Here is a 22,168-nt window from a genome sequence, read left to right as displayed (position 1 = left end):
GACCTACGGTCGTGCAAGTATACTTGCGCCCTGCTTTGTTTTAAGTGATTAAACTACATTAAAATGTTTGGTTTTGTTACGAAGTGTGAGGTATGTTGTTACAATAAGACGCGTATTAGCCAGTTCACCAGCTTTTTCCGTTAATTGTGTTACAGATTTTCTTTATTGAGGAATCGTGATTTCTATCATTTTACACTGTGTTCACAGCATCTAACATATTGGTGGTAATGTTGAAGTTTCAATAATTTACTTTTGCCGAACATACAGATCTCAGTTGAGATAACTGCGATTTAAAGGTGAAGCTGTGAATGTTGAGTTTTTCTTTACACTGTCGGCTGCGAAAGATGGTAGTAGGGTTCGAAATCTTGAGAGTTGTTCCGTTTAGGTTATCTGGAATATTATCTGAATATGTAGAATTCTTGGTATATAAGTGTTGTGAAGTGTTTCATTCAAAATTATTGGAACTGGGTGTCAGTTAAATACTGAGCCCAACCAGATATCAAGAAGTAGAAGTAGGAGAAGAAGAAGAAGTCTTGTATACTTGGGAGTTTCTAGCGGTAATACATCCTTTTGTAAATTCAGCCTATTGTACTGAATGATAGAAATTAAATTTGTTCCTCCTGCTTTGTTTTAACCCTCTACTGCATACTGTTGCCATTAGGCAACAAATAACTTTTCACCTGTGTAAATGGATAAATATTATATCTTCATATTGTGATCTTTCCTACTTTTATAAACGCCATTCAAACTTATTCGTCTACTAATGTCATTCCACGCCAACTCTCCGCTGACAGCTCGGAACATACCACTCAGTAGAAGTAGGAGAAGAAGAAGAAGTCTTGTATACTTGGGAGTTTCTAGCGGTAATACATCCTTTTGTAAATTCAGCCTATTGTACTGAATGATAGAAATTAAATTTGTTCCTCCTGCTTTGTTTTAAGTGATTAAACTACATTAAAATGTTTGGTTTTGTTACGAAGTGTGAGGTATGTTGTTACAATAAGACGCGTATTAGCCAGTTCACCAGCTTTTTCCGTTAATTGTGTTACAGATTTTCTTTATTGAGGAATCGTGATTTCTATCATTTTACACTGTGTTCACAGCATCTAACATATTGGTGGTAATGTTGAAGTTTCAATAATTTACTTTTGCCGAACATACAGATCTCAGTTGAGAACCGTAATAAGTTAATACTAATCTTTCTGTTTCAGAATTCTAGCGTACATATTTTTATATTTAATACTTTTAATTTTTCTTAAATTTTACGCTTACTTAAGCATTAAAAGTGTATACTTCTATAACTAGCTTTCTTCTTGAAAACTCCTGGCCTTTGCCTTACGAGTGTCGGCAAGTCATGAGTTGTAACAATCATACAATCAATCAATCAATCAATCAATACTGATCTGCATTTAGGGCAGTCGCCCAGGTGGCAGATTCCCTATCTGTTGCTTTCCTAGCCTTTTCCTAAACGATTTCAAAGAAGTTGGAAATTTATTGAACGTCTCCCTTGGTAAGTTATTCCAATACCTAACTCCCCTTCCTATAAATGAATATTTGCCCCAGTTTGTCCTCTTGAATTCCAACTTTATCTTCATATTGTGATCTTTCCTACTTTTATAAACGCCATTCAAACTTATTCGTCTACTAATGTCATTCCACGCCAACTCTCCGCTGACAGCTCGGAACATACCACTCAGTCGAGCAGCTCTTCTTCTTTCTCTCAATTCTTCCGTGCAATTAAATTTAGAGGAATGAGGAATTTTTCTGAAGAGCTACGCAGGTGAAGAAATGCGGATCGTAGTTTCAAAAAGAAATTACAAGATGTAGTGTATAATTTTAATTATTGTGTTAATGTGTTATTTACCTCTGTGTGCGATTTAAAGGTGAAGCTGTGAATGTTGAGTTTTTCTTTACACTGTCGGCTGCGAAAGATGGTAGTAGGGTTCGAAATCTTGAGAGTTGTTCCGTTTAGGTTATCTGGAATATTATCTGAATATGTAGAATTCTTGGTATATAAGTGTTGTGAAGTGTTTCATTCAAAATTATTGGAACTGGGTGTCAGTTAAATACTGAGCCCAACCAGATATCAAGAAGTAGAAGTAGGAGAAGAAGAAGAAGTCTTGTATACTTGGGAGTTTCTAGCGGTAATACATCCTTTTGTAAATTCAGCCTATTGTACTGAATGATAGAAATTAAATTTGTTCCTCCTGCTTTGTTTTAACCCTCTACTGCATACTGTTGCCATTAGGCAACAAATAACTTTTCACCTGTGTAAATGGATAAATATTATAGACAGAGGTAAAACTACGGCACACCTTCAACTGTACATTCAATTAAACACATATCCCAGTGATGCATTGTTTTTTTTACATAACATAAGACAAAACAGCCCTACAACCAAAGGAACTCCTTCCACCCCGTCAACATCCACGCGAACCAACCACCGTTTATTTTACGTGGGCCCTCCCCATCATATTACCACAGGCTTCAGGAGTACCTCTGGCTCAACCTCAAAGACATTACCGACCTACGGTCGTGCAAGTATACTTGCGCCCTGCAATACGTACCCATGGCCAGTAGGCAGTAATGTTCGGTCTTTGAATGTTAAAAGCTTAGCGTAAAATCGTGGAAAATCGTATATATATTCCAATATGGCAATCCACATCGCATACGAGTGTTAAGCTATTAGGCCCAGTTAAGAATTGCAGGTATATCTAAACCACTGAGCGTATGTTGAACATTAAAGCTTGAAATTTTCTTCACCAAACGGAAACGAAAAATAATTCATGCAGTAGAGGGTTAAGTGATTAAACTACATTAAAATGTTTGGTTTTGTTACGAAGTGTGAGGTATGTTGTTACAATAAGACGCGTATTAGCCAGTTCACCAGCTTTTTCCGTTAATTGTGTTACAGATTTTCTTTATTGAGGAATCGTGATTTCTATCATTTTACACTGTGTTCACAGCATCTAACTTATTGGTGGTAATGTTGAAGTTTCAATAATTTACTTTTGCCGAACATACAGATCTCAGTTGAGAACCGTAATAAGTTAATACTAATCTTTCTGTTTCAGAATTCTAGCGTACATATTTTTATATTTAATACTTTTAATTTTTCTTAAATTTTACGCTTACTTAAGCATTAAAAGTGTATACTTCTATAACTAGCTTTCTTCTTGAAAACTCCTGGCCTTTGCCTTACAAGTGTCGGCAAGTCATGTGTTGTAACAATCATACAATCAATCAATCAATCAATCAATCAATCAATACTGATCTGCATTTAGGGCAGTCGCCCAGGTGGCAGATTCCCTATCTGTTGCTTTCCTAGCCTTTTCCTAAACGATTTCAAAGAAGTTGGAAATTTATTGAACGTCTCCCTTGGTAAGTTATTCCAATACCTAACTCCCCTTCCTATAAATGAATATTTGCCCCAGTTTGTCCTCTTGAATTCCAACTTTATCTTCATATTGTGATCTTTCCTACTTTTATAAACGCCATTCAAACTTATTCGTCTACTAATGTCATTCCACGCCAACTCTCCGCTGACAGCTCGGAACATACCACTCAGTCGAGCAGCTCTTCTTCTTTCTCTCAATTCTTCCGTGCAATTAAATTTAGAGGAATGAGGAATTTTTCTGAAGAGCTACGCAGGTGAAGAAATGCGGATCGTAGTTTCAAAAAGAAATTACAAGATGTAGTGTATAATTTTAATTATTGTGTTAATGTGTTATTTACCTCTGTGTGCGATTTAAAGGTGAAGCTGTGAATGTTGAGTTTTTCTTTACACTGTCGGCTGCGAAAGATGGTAGTAGGGTTCGAAATCTTGAGAGTTGTTCCGTTTAGGTTATCTGGAATATTATCTGAATATGTAGAATTCTTGGTATATAAGTGTTGTGAAGTGTTTCATTCAAAATTATTGGAACTGGGTGTCAGTTAAATACTGAGCCCAACCAGATATCAAGAAGTAGAAGTAGGGGAAGAAGAAGAAGTCTTGTATACTTGGGAGTTTCTAGCGGTAATACATCCTTTTGTAAATTCAGCCTATTGTACTGAATGATAGAAATTAAATTTGTTCCTCCTGCTTTGTTTTAACCCTCTACTGCATACTGTTGCCATTAGGCAACAAATAACTTTTCACCTGTGTAAATGGATAAATATTATATCTTCATATTGTGATCTTTCCTACTTTTATAAACGCCATTCAAACTTATTCGTCTACTAATGTCATTCCACGCCAACTCTCCGCTGACAGCTCGGAACATACCACTCAGTAGAAGTAGGAAAAGAAGAAGAAGTCTTGTATACTTGGGAGTTTCTAGCGGTAATACATCCTTTTGTAAATTCAGCCTATTGTACTGAATGATAGAAATTAAATTTGTTCCTCCTGCTTTGTTTTAAGTGATTAAACTACATTAAAATGTTTGGTTTTGTTACGAAGTGTGAGGTATGTTGTTACAATAAGACGCGTATTAGCCAGTTCACCAGCTTTTTCCGTTAATTGTGTTACAGATTTTCTTTATTGAGGAATCGTGATTTCTATCATTTTACACTGTGTTCACAGCATCTAACATATTGGTGGTAATGTTGAAGTTTCAATAATTTACTTTTGCCGAACATACAGATCTCAGTTGAGAACCGTAATAAGTTAATACTAATCTTTCTGTTTCAGAATTCTAGCGTACATATTTTTATATTTAATACTTTTAATTTTTCTTAAATTTTACGCTTACTTAAGCATTAAAAGTGTATACTTCTATAACTAGCTTTCTTCTTGAAAACTCCTGGCCTTTGCCTTACAAGTGTCGGCAAGTCATGAGTTGTAACAATCATACAATCAATCAATCAATCAATCAATACTGATCTGCATTTAGGGCAGTCGCCCAGGTGGCAGATTCCCTATCTGTTGCTTTCCTAGCCTTTTCCTAAACGATTTCAAAGAAGTTGGAAATTTATTGAACGTCTCCCTTGGTAAGTTATTCCAATACCTAACTCCCCTTCCTATAAATGAATATTTGCCCCAGTTTGTCCTCTTGAATTCCAACTTTATCTTCATATTGTGATCTTTCCTACTTTTATAAACGCCATTCAAACTTATTCGTCTACTAATGTCATTCCACGCCAACTCTCCGCTGACAGCTCGGAACATACCACTCAGTCGAGCAGCTCTTCTTCTTTCTCTCAATTCTTCCGTGCAATTAAATTTAGAGGAATGAGGAATTTTTCTGAAGAGCTACGCAGGTGAAGAAATGCGGATCGTAGTTTCAAAAAGAAATTACAAGATGTAGTGTATAATTTTAATTATTGTGTTAATGTGTTATTTACCTCTGTGTACGATTTAAAGGTGAAGCTGTGAATGTTGAGTTTTTCTTTACACTGTCGGCTGCGAAAGATGGTAGTAGGGTTCGAAATCTTGAGAGTTGTTCCGTTTAGGTTATCTGGAATATTATCTGAATATGTAGAATTCTTGGTATATAAGTGTTGTGAAGTGTTTCATTCAAAATTATTGGAACTGGGTGTCAGTTAAATACTGAGCCCAACCAGATATCAAGAAGTAGAAGTAGGAGAAGAAGAAGAAGTCTTGTATACTTGGGAGTTTCTAGCGGTAATACATCCTTTTGTAAATTCAGCCTATTGTACTGAATGATAGAAATTAAATTTGTTCCTCCTGCTTTGTTTTAACCCTCTACTGCATACTGTTGCCATTAGGCAACAAATAACTTTTCACCTGTGTAAATGGATAAATATTATATCTTCATATTGTGATCTTTCCTACTTTTATAAACGCCATTCAAACTTATTCGTCTACTAATGTCATTCCACGCCAACTCTCCGCTGACAGCTCGGAACATACCACTCAGTCGAGCAGCTCTTCTTCTTTCTCTCAATTCTTCCGTGCAATTAAATTTAGAGGAATGAGGAATTTTTCTGAAGAGCTACGCAGGTGAAGAAATGCGGATCGTAGTTTCAAAAAGAAATTACAAGATGTAGTGTATAATTTTAATTATTGTGTTAATGTGTTATTTACCTCTGTGTGCGATTTAAAGGTGAAGCTGTGAATGTTGAGTTTTTCTTTACACTGTCGGCTGCGAAAGATGGTAGTAGGGTTCGAAATCTTGAGAGTTGTTCCGTTTAGGTTATCTGGAATATTATCTGAATATGTAGAATTCTTGGTATATAAGTGTTGTGAAGTGTTTCATTCAAAATTATTGGAACTGGGTGTCAGTTAAATACTGAGCCCAACCAGATATCAAGAAGTAGAAGTAGGAGAAGAAGAAGAAGTCTTGTATACTTGGGAGTTTCTAGCGGTAATACATCCTTTTGTAAATTCAGCCTATTGTACTGAATGATAGAAATTAAATTTGTTCCTCCTGCTTTGTTTTAACCCTCTACTGCATACTGTTGCCATTAGGCAACAAATAACTTTTCACCTGTGTAAATGGATAAATATTATAGACAGAGGTAAAACTACGGCACACCTTCAACTGTACATTCAATTAAACACATATCCCAGTGATGCATTGTTTTTTTTACATAACATAAGACAAAACAGCCCTACAACCAAAGGAACTCCTTCCACCCCGTCAACATCCACGCGAACCAACCACCGTTTATTTTACGTGGGCCCTCCCCATCATATTACCACAGGCTTCAGGAGTACCTCTGGCTCAACCTCAAAGACATTACCGACCTACGGTCGTGCAAGTATACTTGCGCCCTGCAATACGTACCCATGGCCAGTAGGCAGTAATGTTCGGTCTTTGAATGTTAAAAGCTTAGCGTAAAATCGTGGAAAATCGTATATATATTCCAATATGGCAATCCACATCGCATACGAGTGTTAAGCTATTAGGCCCAGTTAAGAATTGCAGGTATATCTAAACCACTGAGCGTATGTTGAACATTAAAGCTTGAAATTTTCTTCACCAAACGGAAACGAAAAATAATTCATGCAGTAGAGGGTTAAGTGATTAAACTACATTAAAATGTTTGGTTTTGTTACGAAGTGTGAGGTATGTTGTTACAATAAGACGCGTATTAGCCAGTTCACCAGCTTTTTCCGTTAATTGTGTTACAGATTTTCTTTATTGAGGAATCGTGATTTCTATCATTTTACACTGTGTTCACAGCATCTAACATATTGGTGGTAATGTTGAAGTTTCAATAATTTACTTTTGCCGAACATACAGATCTCAGTTGAGAACCGTAATAAGTTAATACTAATCTTTCTGTTTCAGAATTCTAGCGTACATATTTTTATATTTAATACTTTTAATTTTTCTTAAATTTTACGCTTACTTAAGCATTAAAAGTGTATACTTCTATAACTAGCTTTCTTCTTGAAAACTCCTGGCCTTTGCCTTACAAGTGTCGGCAAGTCATGTGTTGTAACAATCATACAATCAATCAATCAATCAATCAATCAATCAATACTGATCTGCATTTAGGGCAGTCGCCCAGGTGGCAGATTCCCTATCTGTTGCTTTCCTAGCCTTTTCCTAAACGATTTCAAAGAAGTTGGAAATTTATTGAACGTCTCCCTTGGTAAGTTATTCCAATACCTAACTCCCCTTCCTATAAATGAATATTTGCCCCAGTTTGTCCTCTTGAATTCCAACTTTATCTTCATATTGTGATCTTTCCTACTTTTATAAACGCCATTCAAACTTATTCGTCTACTAATGTCATTCCACGCCAACTCTCCGCTGACAGCTCGGAACATACCACTCAGTCGAGCAGCTCTTCTTCTTTCTCTCAATTCTTCCGTGCAATTAAATTTAGAGGAATGAGGAATTTTTCTGAAGAGCTACGCAGGTGAAGAAATGCGGATCGTAGTTTCAAAAAGAAATTACAAGATGTAGTGTATAATTTTAATTATTGTGTTAATGTGTTATTTACCTCTGTGTGCGATTTAAAGGTGAAGCTGTGAATGTTGAGTTTTTCTTTACACTGTCGGCTGCGAAAGATGGTAGTAGGGTTCGAAATCTTGAGAGTTGTTCCGTTTAGGTTATCTGGAATATTATCTGAATATGTAGAATTCTTGGTATATAAGTGTTGTGAAGTGTTTCATTCAAAATTATTGGAACTGGGTGTCAGTTAAATACTGAGCCCAACCAGATATCAAGAAGTAGAAGTAGGAGAAGAAGAAGAAGTCTTGTATACTTGGGAGTTTCTAGCGGTAATACATCCTTTTGTAAATTCAGCCTATTGTACTGAATGATAGAAATTAAATTTGTTCCTCCTGCTTTGTTTTAACCCTCTACTGCATACTGTTGCCATTAGGCAACAAATAACTTTTCACCTGTGTAAATGGATAAATATTATAGACAGAGGTAAAACTACGGCACACCTTCAACTGTACATTCAATTAAACACATATCCCAGTGATGCATTGTTTTTTTTACATAACATAAGACAAAACAGCCCTACAACCAAAGGAACTCCTTCCACCCCGTCAACATCCACGCGAACCAACCACCGTTTATTTTACGTGGGCCCTCCCCATCATATTACCACAGGCCTCAGGAGTACCTCTGGCTCAACCTCAAAGACATTACCGACCTACGGTCGTGCAAGTATACTTGCGCCCTGCAATACGTACCCATGGCCAGTAGGCAGTAATGTTCGGTCTTTGAATGTTAAAAGCTTAGCGTAAAATCGTGGAAAATCGTATATATATTCCAATATGGCAATCCACATCGCATACGAGTGTTAAGCTATTAGGCCCAGTTAAGAATTGCAGGTATATCTAAACCACTGAGCGTATGTTGAACATTAAAGCTTGAAATTTTCTTCACCAAACGGAAACGAAAAATAATTCATGCAGTAGAGGGTTAAGTGATTAAACTACATTAAAATGTTTGGTTTTGTTACGAAGTGTGAGGTATGTTGTTACAATAAGACGCGTATTAGCCAGTTCACCAGCTTTTTCCGTTAATTGTGTTACAGATTTTCTTTATTGAGGAATCGTGATTTCTATCATTTTACACTGTGTTCACAGCATCTAACATATTGGTGGTAATGTTGAAGTTTCAATAATTTACTTTTGCCGAACATACAGATCTCAGTTGAGAACCGTAATAAGTTAATACTAATCTTTCTGTTTCAGAATTCTAGCGTACATATTTTTATATTTAATACTTTTAATTTTTCTTAAATTTTACGCTTACTTAAGCATTAAAAGTGTATACTTCTATAACTAGCTTTCTTCTTGAAAACTCCTGGCCTTTGCCTTACAAGTGTCGGCAAGTCATGAGTTGTAACAATCATACAATCAATCAATCAATCAATCAATACTGATCTGCATTTAGGGCAGTCGCCCAGGTGGCAGATTCCCTATCTGTTGCTTTCCTAGCCTTTTCCTAAACGATTTCAAAGAAGTTGGAAATTTATTGAACGTGTCCCTTGGTAAGTTATTCCAATACCTAACTCCCCTTCCTATAAATGAATATTTGCCCCAGTTTGTCCTCTTGAATTCCAACTTTATCTTCATATTGTGATCTTTCCTACTTTTATAAACGCCATTCAAACTTATTCGTCTACTAATGTCATTCCACGCCAACTCTCCGCTGACAGCTCGGAACATACCACTCAGTCGAGCAGCTCTTCTTCTTTCTCTCAATTCTTCCGTGCAATTAAATTTAGAGGAATGAGGAATTTTTCTGAAGAGCTACGCAGGTGAAGAAATGCGGATCGTAGTTTCAAAAAGAAATTACAAGATGTAGTGTATAATTTTAATTATTGTGTTAATGTGTTATTTACCTCTGTGTGCGATTTAAAGGTGAAGCTGTGAATGTTGAGTTTTTCTTTACACTGTCGGCTGCGAAAGATGGTAGTAGGGTTCGAAATCTTGAGAGTTGTTCCGTTTAGGTTATCTGGAATATTATCTGAATATGTAGAATTCTTGGTATATAAGTGTTGTGAAGTGTTTCATTCAAAATTATTGGAACTGGGTGTCAGTTAAATACTGAGCCCAACCAGATATCAAGAAGTAGAAGTAGGAGAAGAAGAAGAAGTCTTGTATACTTGGGAGTTTCTAGCGGTAATACATCCTTTTGTAAATTCAGCCTATTGTACTGAATGATAGAAATTAAATTTGTTCCTCCTGCTTTGTTTTAACCCTCTACTGCATACTGTTGCCATTAGGCAACAAATAACTTTTCACCTGTGTAAATGGATAAATATTATAGACAGAGGTAAAACTACGGCACACCTTCAACTGTACATTCAATTAAACACATATCCCAGTGATGCATTGTTTTTTTTACATAACATAAGACAAAACAGCCCTACAACCAAAGGAACTCCTTCCACCCCGTCAACATCCACGCGAACCAACCACCGTTTATTTTACGTGGGCCCTCCCCATCATATTACCACAGGCCTCAGGAGTACCTCTGGCTCAACCTCAAAGACATTACCGACCTACGGTCGTGCAAGTATACTTGCGCCCTGCAATACGTACCCATGGCCAGTAGGCAGTAATGTTCGGTCTTTGAATGTTAAAAGCTTAGCGTAAAATCGTGGAAAATCGTATATATATTCCAATATGGCAATCCACATCGCATACGAGTGTTAAGCTATTAGGCCCAGTTAAGAATTGCAGGTATATCTAAACCACTGAGCGTATGTTGAACATTAAAGCTTGAAATTTTTTCACCAAACGGAAACGAAAAATAATTCATGCAGTAGAGGGTTAAGTGATTAAACTACATTAAAATGTTTGGTTTTGTTACGAAGTGTGAGGTATGTTGTTACAATAAGACGCGTATTAGCCAGTTCACCAGCTTTTTCCGTTAATTGTGTTACAGATTTTCTTTATTGAGGAATCGTGATTTCTATCATTTTACACTGTGTTCACAGCATCTAACATATTGGTGGTAATGTTGAAGTTTCAATAATTTACTTTTGCCGAACATACAGATCTCAGTTGAGAACCGTAATAAGTTAATACTAATCTTTCTGTTTCAGAATTCTAGCGTACATATTTTTATATTTAATACTTTTAATTTTTCTTAAATTTTACGCTTACTTAAGCATTAAAAGTGTATACTTCTATAACTAGCTTTCTTCTTGAAAACTCCTGGCCTTTGCCTTACAAGTGTCGGCAAGTCATGAGTTGTAACAATCATACAATCAATCAATCAATCAATCAATACTGATCTGCATTTAGGGCAGTCGCCCAGGTGGCAGATTCCCTATCTGTTGCTTTCCTAGCCTTTTCCTAAACGATTTCAAAGAAGTTGGAAATTTATTGAACGTCTCCCTTGGTAAGTTATTCCAATACCTAACTCCCCTTCCTATAAATGAATATTTGCCCCAGTTTGTCCTCTTGAATTCCAACTTTATCTTCATATTGTGATCTTTCCTACTTTTATAAACGCCATTCAAACTTATTCGTCTACTAATGTCATTCCACGCCAACTCTCCGCTGACAGCTCGGAACATACCACTCAGTCGAGCAGCTCTTCTTCTTTCTCTCAATTCTTCCGTGCAATTAAATTTAGAGGAATGAGGAATTTTTCTGAAGAGCTACGCAGGTGAAGAAATGCGGATCGTAGTTTCAAAAAGAAATTACAAGATGTAGTGTATAATTTTAATTATTGTGTTAATGTGTTATTTACCTCTGTGTGCGATTTAAAGGTGAAGCTGTGAATGTTGAGTTTTTCTTTACACTGTCGGCTGCGAAAGATGGTAGTAGGGTTCGAAATCTTGAGAGTTGTTCCGTTTAGGTTATCTGGAATATTATCTGAATATGTAGAATTCTTGGTATATAAGTGTTGTGAAGTGTTTCATTCAAAATTATTGGAACTGGGTGTCAGTTAAATACTGAGCCCAACCAGATATCAAGAAGTAGAAGTAGGAGAAGAAGAAGAAGTCTTGTATACTTGGGAGTTTCTAGCGGTAATACATCCTTTTGTAAATTCAGCCTATTGTACTGAATGATAGAAATTAAATTTGTTCCTCCTGCTTTGTTTTAACCCTCTACTGCATACTGTTGCCATTAGGCAACAAATAACTTTTCACCTGTGTAAATGGATAAATATTATATCTTCATATTGTGATCTTTCCTACTTTTATAAACGCCATTCAAACTTATTCGTCTACTAATGTCATTCCACGCCAACTCTCCGCTGACAGCTCGGAACATACCACTCAGTCGAGCAGCTCTTCTTCTTTCTCTCAATTCTTCCGTGCAATTAAATTTAGAGGAATGAGGAATTTTTCTGAAGAGCTACGCAGGTGAAGAAATGCGGATCGTAGTTTCAAAAAGAAATTACAAGATGTAGTGTATAATTTTAATTATTGTGTTAATGTGTTATTTACCTCTGTGTGCGATTTAAAGGTGAAGCTGTGAATGTTGAGTTTTTCTTTACACTGTCGGCTGCGAAAGATGGTAGTAGGGTTCGAAATCTTGAGAGTTGTTCCGTTTAGGTTATCTGGAATATTATCTGAATATGTAGAATTCTTGGTATATAAGTGTTGTTATGGAGATTCTTCTGTATCATATCATCACCCCACAACACAGCTATATCCAGTAATTAGTCCTCATGTTTTATTTATCAGTAGAATGCCTCTCCTTCTAAACATATTTCCTGATAATTATTGGTGTGTAAAATATCTTCTTCAGGGGTGAGTGGTGGTGAGATTGCATGGGTTCGAATTCCGCGATGGGCAGCCCAGAAATTGTTTCCGTGGTTTCCCCATTTTCTCATTAATTAAGCTTAATTAACTCTCCTATCTTCCTAACCTTAGCCCTTTCCCTTCGATATGTTAGTGCAACATTAAACCACTTCCAAGATTGAGAGAAAAAACTTCAGCACTAAGTTCAGGCTCCGGAAACTGTACAAGGCAGTTAATCACTGACTAACAAACATTGCTATTAGGTGAAATGAATTTTGGGAGATATCACTCGAGGTATTCAATTCAGACAAGTTTTGTACCACCTGGGGAACAAAAACCTGCTAAATATTTAAACCAATTGTTTAGCACAGAACTCCTTTCAAGGGGTGCTCTTTTAAGCTCCCCTCGGTTGTGTCGTAAGACATCATATGCACAGACAAATAATGAAAGACCACTTAAGTAAAGGTTGCTGGCATTGTTCAATGAAATGACCTAATAGCACTTTCGTATAAATTTCTGTCTTCAGTTCAACAGATTCTTTTTCTTCATTTTCCATTTCCAGTCTCCTGGGTAGAATTGTGAATGAAGGAAATCCTCAGTGTGTATCTCTCCTTCACCATGTCCATCCACCTCCTTCTGGGCATTCCCTGGTGCCTTTCTCCTATTATTTTCTGTGTATATACTCACCTTGGAACACTAGCCTCTTCTATTCTCATCATGTGTCCATACCATTTCAGCTTACTGGTCTCTATCTTGTCTTGCAGTTTAGGGATTCCAATTCTCTCCCTGATTTCTATGTTTCTGATTTTATCCCTTCATGTCTTCCCTATTATGCATCCAAGGAATTTCATCTTGGCCTGTTGGATTCTGCCTTCATCATGATTTTTTCTTGTCCATGTGCCTGCAGTATATATCAAAATTGGTGTGTAATATGTAGGGTGCAAAATTTTCTTGCATTCCTGTGGGATGCCTCAGTTCCTGACGATAGGTTACATCTCGCACATTGGTAAAACACATTGGCTTGTTCTGTTCTATTTCCAATTTCATAATTTATCCCTCCATCTTTTGCTATTTTTCTCCACAAATACTTGAAACTTTCTACAACATCTAATGGTCTTCCATTTACTTCAATATTCCCAGTTTCCTCTCTATTACCTCTCGTTACCACTATTACCGTGAACTTCTCCCCACTTATTTTAATACCATATTCCTCTATCTCCTGTTTTTGTACCTCCATTTAATCTTCTCCCCATATTACAATGTCATCTGTAAAGAGTGAGGCCTTTGCCTCCTTGGTTCCCACTTGTGGATATCATCCATGATTGTAATGAAGTGTACAGGGGATAATACACATCCTTGTTGAAGTCCTGTTTCTACTTTGAACTGTTTTGTTTGTCCTATAGTAGTCTTGTGGATATCGTACATATTTTTATATTTAATACTTTTAATTTTTCTTAAATTTTACGCTTACTTAAGCATTAAAAGTGTATACTTCTATAACTAGCTTTCTTCTTGAAAACTCCTGGCCTTTGCCTTACAAGTGTCGGCAAGTCATGTGTTGTAACAATCATACAATCAATCAATCAATCAATCAATACTGATCTGCATTTAGGGCAGTCGCCCAGGTGGCAGATTCCCTATCTGTTGCTTTCCTAGCCTTTTCCTAAACGATTTCAAAGAAGTTGGAAATTTATTGAACGTCTCCCTTGGTAAGTTATTCCAATACCTAACTCCCCTTCCTATAAATGAATATTTGCCCCAGTTTGTCCTCTTGAATTCCAACTTTATCTTCATATTGTGATCTTTCCTACTTTTATAAACGCCATTCAAACTTATTCGTCTACTAATGTCATTCCACGCCAACTCTCCGCTGACAGCTCGGAACATACCACTCAGTCGAGCAGCTCTTCTTCTTTCTCTCAATTCTTCCGTGCAATTAAATTTAGAGGAATGAGGAATTTTTCTGAAGAGCTACGCAGGTGAAGAAATGCGGATCGTAGTTTCAAAAAGAAATTACAAGATGTAGTGTATAATTTTAATTATTGTGTTAATGTGTTATTTACCTCTGTGTGCGATTTAAAGGTGAAGCTGTGAATGTTGAGTTTTTCTTTACACTGTCGGCTGCGAAAGATGGTAGTAGGGTTCGAAATCTTGAGAGTTGTTCCGTTTAGGTTATCTGGAATATTATCTGAATATGTAGAATTCTTGGTATATAAGTGTTGTGAAGTGTTTCATTCAAAATTATTGGAACTGGGTGTCAGTTAAATACTGAGCCCAACCAGATATCAAGAAGTAGAAGTAGGAGAAGAAGAAGAAGTCTTGTATACTTGGGAGTTTCTAGCGGTAATACATCCTTTTGTAAATTCAGCCTATTGTACTGAATGATAGAAATTAAATTTGTTCCTCCTGCTTTGTTTTAACCCTCTACTGCATACTGTTGCCATTAGGCAACAAATAACTTTTCACCTGTGTAAATGGATAAATATTATAGACAGAGGTAAAACTACGGCACACCTTCAACTGTACATTCAATTAAACACATATCCCAGTGATGCATTGTTTTTTTTACATAACATAAGACAAAACAGCCCTACAACCAAAGGAACTCCTTCCACCCCGTCAACATCCACGCGAACCAACCACCGTTTATTTTACGTGGGCCCTCCCCATCATATTACCACAGGCTTCAGGAGTACCTCTGGCTCAACCTCAAAGACATTACCGACCTACGGTCGTGCAAATATACTTGCGCCCTGCAATACGTACCCATGGCCAGTAGGCAGTAATGTTCGGTCTTTGAATGTTAAAAGCTTAGCGTAAAATCGTGGAAAATCGTATATATATTCCAATATGGCAATCCACACCGCATACGAGTGTTAAGCTATTAGGCCCAGTTAAGAATTGCAGGTATATCTAAACCACTGAGCGTATGTTGAACATTAAAGCTTGAAATTTTCGTCACCAAACGGAAACGAAAAATAATTCATGCAGTAGAGGGTTAAGTGATTAAACTACATTAAAATGTTTGGTTTTGTTACGAAGTGTGAGGTATGTTGTTACAATAAGACGCGTATTAGCCAGTTCACCAGCTTTTTCCGTTAATTGTGTTACAGATTTTCTTTATTGAGGAATCGTGATTTCTATCATTTTACACTGTGTTCACAGCATCTAACATATTGGTGGTAATGTTGAAGTTTCAATAATTTACTTTTGCCGAACATACAGATCTCAGTTGAGAACCGTAATAAGTTAATACTAATCTTTCTGTTTCAGAATTCTAGCGTACATATTTTTATATTTAATACTTTTAATTTTTCTTAAATTTTACGCTTACTTAAGCATTAAAAGTGTATACTTCTATAACTAGCTTTCTTCTTGAAAACTCCTGGCCTTTGCCTTACAAGTGTCGGCAAGTCATGAGTTGTAACAATCATACAATCAATCAATCAATCAATCAATACTGATCTGCATTTAGGGCAGTCGCCCAGGTGGCAGATTCCCTATCTGTTGCTTTCCTAGCCTTTTCCTAAACGATTTCAAAGAAGTTGGAAATTTATTGAACGTCTCCCTTGGTAAGTTATTCCAATACCTAACTCCCCTTCCTATAAATGAATATTTGCCCCAGTTTGTCCTCTTGAATTCCAACTTTATCTTCATATTGTGATCTTTCCTACTTTTATAAACGCCATTCAAACTTATTCGTCTACTAATGTCATTCCACGCCAACTCTCCGCTGACAGCTCGGAACATACCACTCAGTCGAGCAGCTCTTCTTCTTTCTCTCAATTCTTCCGTGCAATTAAATTTAGAGGAATGAGGAATTTTTCTGAAGAGCTACGCAGGTGAAGAAATGCGGATCGTAGTTTCAAAAAGAAATTACAAGATGTAGTGTATAATTTTAATTATTGTGTTAATGTGTTATTTACCTCTGTGTGCGATTTAAAGGTGAAGCTGTGAATGTTGAGTTTTTCTTTACACTGTCGGCTGCGAAAGATGGTAGTAGGGTTCGAAATCTTGAGAGTTGTTCCGTTTAGGTTATCTGGAATATTATCTGAATATGTAGAATTCTTGGTATATAAGTGTTGTGAAGTGTTTCATTCAAAATTATTGGAACTGGGTGTCAGTTAAATACTGAGCCCAACCAGATATCAAGAAGTAGAAGTAGGAGAAGAAGAAGAAGTCTTGTATACTTGGGAGTTTCTAGCGGTAATACATCCTTTTGTAAATTCAGCCTATTGTACTGAATGATAGAAATTAAATTTGTTCCTCCTGCTTTGTTTTAACCCTCTACTGCATACTGTTGCCATTAGGCAACAAATAACTTTTCACCTGTGTAAATGGATAAATATTATATCTTCATATTGTGATCTTTCCTACTTTTATAAACGCCATTCAAACTTATTCGTCTACTAATGTCATTCCACGCCAACTCTCCGCTGACAGCTCGGAACATACCACTCAGTCGAGCAGCTCTTCTTCTTTCTCTCAATTCTTCCGTGCAATTAAATTTAGAGGAATGAGGAATTTTTCTGAAGAGCTACGCAGGTGAAGAAATGCGGATCGTAGTTTCAAAAAGAAATTACAAGATGTAGTGTATAATTTTAATTATTGTGTTAATGTGTTATTTACCTCTGTGTGCGATTTAAAGGTGAAGCTGTGAATGTTGAGTTTTTCTTTACACTGTCGGCTGCGAAAGATGGTAGTAGGGTTCGAAATCTTGAGAGTTGTTCCGTTTAGGTTATCTGGAATATTATCTGAATATGTAGAATTCTTGGTATATAAGTGTTGTTATGGAGATTCTTCTGTATCATATCATCACCCCACAACACAGCTATATCCAGTAATTAGTCCTCATGTTTTATTTATCAGTAGAATGCCTCTCCTTCTAAACATATTTCCTGATAATTATTGGTGTGTAAAATATCTTCTTCAGGGGTGAGTGGTGGTGAGATTGCATGGGTTCGAATTCCGCGATGGGCAGCCCAGAAATTGTTTCCGTGGTTTCCCCATTTTCTCATTAATTAAGCTTAATTAACTCTCCTATCTTCCTAACCTTAGCCCTTTCCCTTCGATATGTTAGTGCAACATTAAACCACTTCCAAGATTGAGAGAAAAAACTTCAGCACTAAGTTCAGGCTCCGGAAACTGTACAAGGCAGTTAATCACTGACTAACAAACATTGCTATTAGGTGAAATGAATTTTGGGAGATATCACTCGAGGTATTCAATTCAGACAAGTTTTGTACCACCTGGGGAACAAAAACCTGCTAAATATTTAAACCAATTGTTTAGCACAGAACTCCTTTCAAGGGGTGCTCTTTTAAGCTCCCCTCGGTTGTGTCGTAAGACATCATATGCACAGACAAATAATGAAAGACCACTTAAGTAAAGGTTGCTGGCATTGTTCAATGAAATGACCTAATAGCACTTTCGTATAAATTTCTGTCTTCAGTTCAACAGATTCTTTTTCTTCATTTTCCATTTCCAGTCTCCTGGGTAGAATTGTGAATGAAGGAAATCCTCAGTGTGTATCTCTCCTTCACCATGTCCATCCACCTCCTTCTGGGCATTCCCTGGTGCCTTTCTCCTATTATTTTCTGTGTATATACTCACCTTGGAACACTAGCCTCTTCTATTCTCATCATGTGTCCATACCATTTCAGCTTACTGGTCTCTATCTTGTCTTGCAGTTTAGGGATTCCAATTCTCTCCCTGATTTCTATGTTTCTGATTTTATCCCTTCATGTCTTCCCTATTATGCATCCAAGGAATTTCATCTTGGCCTGTTGGATTCTGCCTTCATCATGATTTTTTCTTGTCCATGTGCCTGCAGTATATATCAAAATTGGTGTGTAATATGTAGGGTGCAAAATTTTCTTGCATTCCTGTGGGATGCCTCAGTTCCTGACGATAGGTTACATCTCGCACATTGGTAAAACACATTGGCTTGTTCTGTTCTATTTCCAATTTCATAATTTATCCCTCCATCTTTTGCTATTTTTCTCCACAAATACTTGAAACTTTCTACAACATCTAATGGTCTTCCATTTACTTCAATATTCCCAGTTTCCTCTCTATTACCTCTCGTTACCACTATTACCGTGAACTTCTCCCCACTTATTTTAATACCATATTCCTCTATCTCCTGTTTTTGTACCTCCATTTAATCTTCTCCCCATATTACAATGTCATCTGTAAAGAGTGAGGCCTTTGCCTCCTTGGTTCCCACTTGTGGATATCATCCATGATTGTAATGAAGTGTACAGGGGATAATACACATCCTTGTTGAAGTCCTGTTTCTACTTTGAACTGTTTTGTTTGTCCTATAGTAGTCTTGTGGATATCGTACATATTTTTATATTTAATACTTTTAATTTTTCTTAAATTTTACGCTTACTTAAGCATTAAAAGTGTATACTTCTATAACTAGCTTTCTTCTTGAAAACTCCTGGCCTTTGCCTTACAAGTGTCGGCAAGTCATGTGTTGTAACAATCATACAATCAATCAATCAATCAATCAATCAATACTGATCTGCATTTAGGGCAGTCGCCCAGGTGGCAGATTCCCTATCTGTTGCTTTCCTAGCCTTTTCCTAAACGATTTCAAAGAAGTTGGAAATTTATTGAACGTCTCCCTTGGTAAGTTATTCCAATACCTAACTCCCCTTCCTATAAATGAATATTTGCCCCAGTTTGTCCTCTTGAATTCCAACTTTATCTTCATATTGTGATCTTTCCTACTTTTATAAACGCCATTCAAACTTATTCGTCTACTAATGTCATTCCACGCCAACTCTCCGCTGACAGCTCGGAACATACCACTCAGTCGAGCAGCTCTTCTTCTTTCTCTCAATTCTTCCGTGCAATTAAATTTAGAGGAATGAGGAATTTTTCTGAAGAGCTACGCAGGTGAAGAAATGCGGATCGTAGTTTCAAAAAGAAATTACAAGATGTAGTGTATAATTTTAATTATTGTGTTAATGTGTTATTTACCTCTGTGTGCGATTTAAAGGTGAAGCTGTGAATGTTGAGTTTTTCTTTACACTGTCGGCTGCGAAAGATGGTAGTAGGGTTCGAAATCTTGAGAGTTGTTCCGTTTAGGTTATCTGGAATATTATCTGAATATGTAGAATTCTTGGTATATAAGTGTTGTGAAGTGTTTCATTCAAAATTATTGGAACTGGGTGTCAGTTAAATACTGAGCCCAACCAGATATCAAGAAGTAGAAGTAGGAGAAGAAGAAGAAGTCTTGTATACTTGGGAGTTTCTAGCGGTAATACATCCTTTTGTAAATTCAGCCTATTGTACTGAATGATAGAAATTAAATTTGTTCCTCCTGCTTTGTTTTAACCCTCTACTGCATACTGTTGCCATTAGGCAACAAATAACTTTTCACCTGTGTAAATGGATAAATATTATAGACAGAGGTAAAACTACGGCACACCTTCAACTGTACATTCAATTAAACACATATCCCAGTGATGCATTGTTTTTTTTACATAACATAAGACAAAACAGCCCTACAACCAAAGGAACTCCTTCCACCCCGTCAACATCCACGCGAACCAACCACCGTTTATTTTACGTGGGCCCTCCCCATCATATTACCACAGGCTTCAGGAGTACCTCTGGCTCAACCTCAAAGACATTACCGACCTACGGTCGTGCAAATATACTTGCGCCCTGCAATACGTACCCATGGCCAGTAGGCAGTAATGTTCGGTCTTTGAATGTTAAAAGCTTAGCGTAAAATCGTGGAAAATCGTATATATATTCCAATATGGCAATCCACACCGCATACGAGTGTTAAGCTATTAGGCCCAGTTAAGAATTGCAGGTATATCTAAACCACTGACCGTATGTTGAACATTAAAGCTTGAAATTTTCTTCACCAAACGGAAACGAAAAATAATTCATGCAGTAGAGGGTTAAGTGATTAAACTACATTAAAATGTTTGGTTTTGTTACGAAGTGTGAGGTATGTTGTTACAATAAGACGCGTATTAGCCAGTTCACCAGCTTTTTCCGTTAATTGTGTTACAGATTTTCTTTATTGAGGAATCGTGATTTCTATCATTTTACACTGTGTTCACAGCATCTAACATATTGGTGGTAATGTTGAAGTTTCAATAATTTACTTTTGCCGAACATACAGATCTCAGTTGAGAACCGTAATAAGTTAATACTAATCTTTCTGTTTCAGAATTCTAGCGTACATATTTTTATATTTAATACTTTTAATTTTTCTTAAATTTTACGCTTACTTAAGCATTAAAAGTGTATACTTCTATAACTAGCTTTCTTCTTGAAAACTCCTGGCCTTTGCCTTACAAGTGTCGGCAAGTCATGAGTTGTAACAATCATACAATCAATCAATCAATCAATCAATACTGATCTGCATTTAGGGCAGTCGCCCAGGTGGCAGATTCCCTATCTGTTGCTTTCCTAGCCTTTTCCTAAACGATTTCAAAGAAGTTGGAAATTTATTGAACGTCTCCCTTGGTAAGTTATTCCAATACCTAACTCCCCTTCCTATAAATGAATATTTGCCCCAGTTTGTCCTCTTGAATTCCAACTTTATCTTCATATTGTGATCTTTCCTACTTTTATAAACGCCATTCAAACTTATTCGTCTACTAATGTCATTCCACGCCAACTCTCCGCTGACAGCTCGGAACATACCACTCAGTCGAGCAGCTCTTCTTCTTTCTCTCAATTCTTCCGTGCAATTAAATTTAGAGGAATGAGGAATTTTTCTGAAGAGCTACGCAGGTGAAGAAATGCGGATCGTAGTTTCAAAAAGAAATTACAACATGTAGTGTATAATTTTAATTATTGTGTTAATGTGTTATTTACCTCTGTGTGCGATTTAAAGGTGAAGCTGTGAATGTTGAGTTTTTCTTTACACTGTCGGCTGCGAAAGATGGTAGTAGGGTTCGAAATCTTGAGAGTTGTTCCGTTTAGGTTATCTGGAATATTATCTGAATATGTAGAATTCTTGGTATATAAGTGTTGTGAAGTGTTTCATTCAAAATTATTGGAACTGGGTGTCAGTTAAATACTGAGCCCAACCAGATATCAAGAAGTAGAAGTAGGAGAAGAAGAAGAAGTCTTGTATACTTGGGAGTTTCTAGCGGTAATACATCCTTTTGTAAATTCAGCCTATTGTACTGAATGATAGAAATTAAATTTGTTCCTCCTGCTTTGTTTTAACCCTCTACTGCATACTGTTGCCATTAGGCAACAAATAACTTTTCACCTGTGTAAATGGATAAATATTATAGACAGAGGTAAAACTCTGGCTCAGAGTACCTCTGGCTCAACCTCAAAGACATTACCGACCTACGGTCGTGCAAGTATACTTGCGCCCTGCTTTGTTTTAAGTGATTAAACTACATTAAAATGTTTGGTTTTGTTACGAAGTGTGAGGTATGTTGTTACAATAAGACGCGTATTAGCCAGTTCACCAGCTTTTTCCGTTAATTGTGTTACAGATTTTCTTTATTGAGGAATCGTGATTTCTATCATTTTACACTGTGTTCACAGC

Source organism: Anabrus simplex, chromosome 10 (assembly GCF_040414725.1).
Source record: "Anabrus simplex isolate iqAnaSimp1 chromosome 10, ASM4041472v1, whole genome shotgun sequence".
In the NCBI taxonomy this organism is placed as follows: Eukaryota; Metazoa; Arthropoda; class Insecta; order Orthoptera; family Tettigoniidae; genus Anabrus; species Anabrus simplex.
This window is presented reverse-complemented; position numbering follows the sequence as displayed.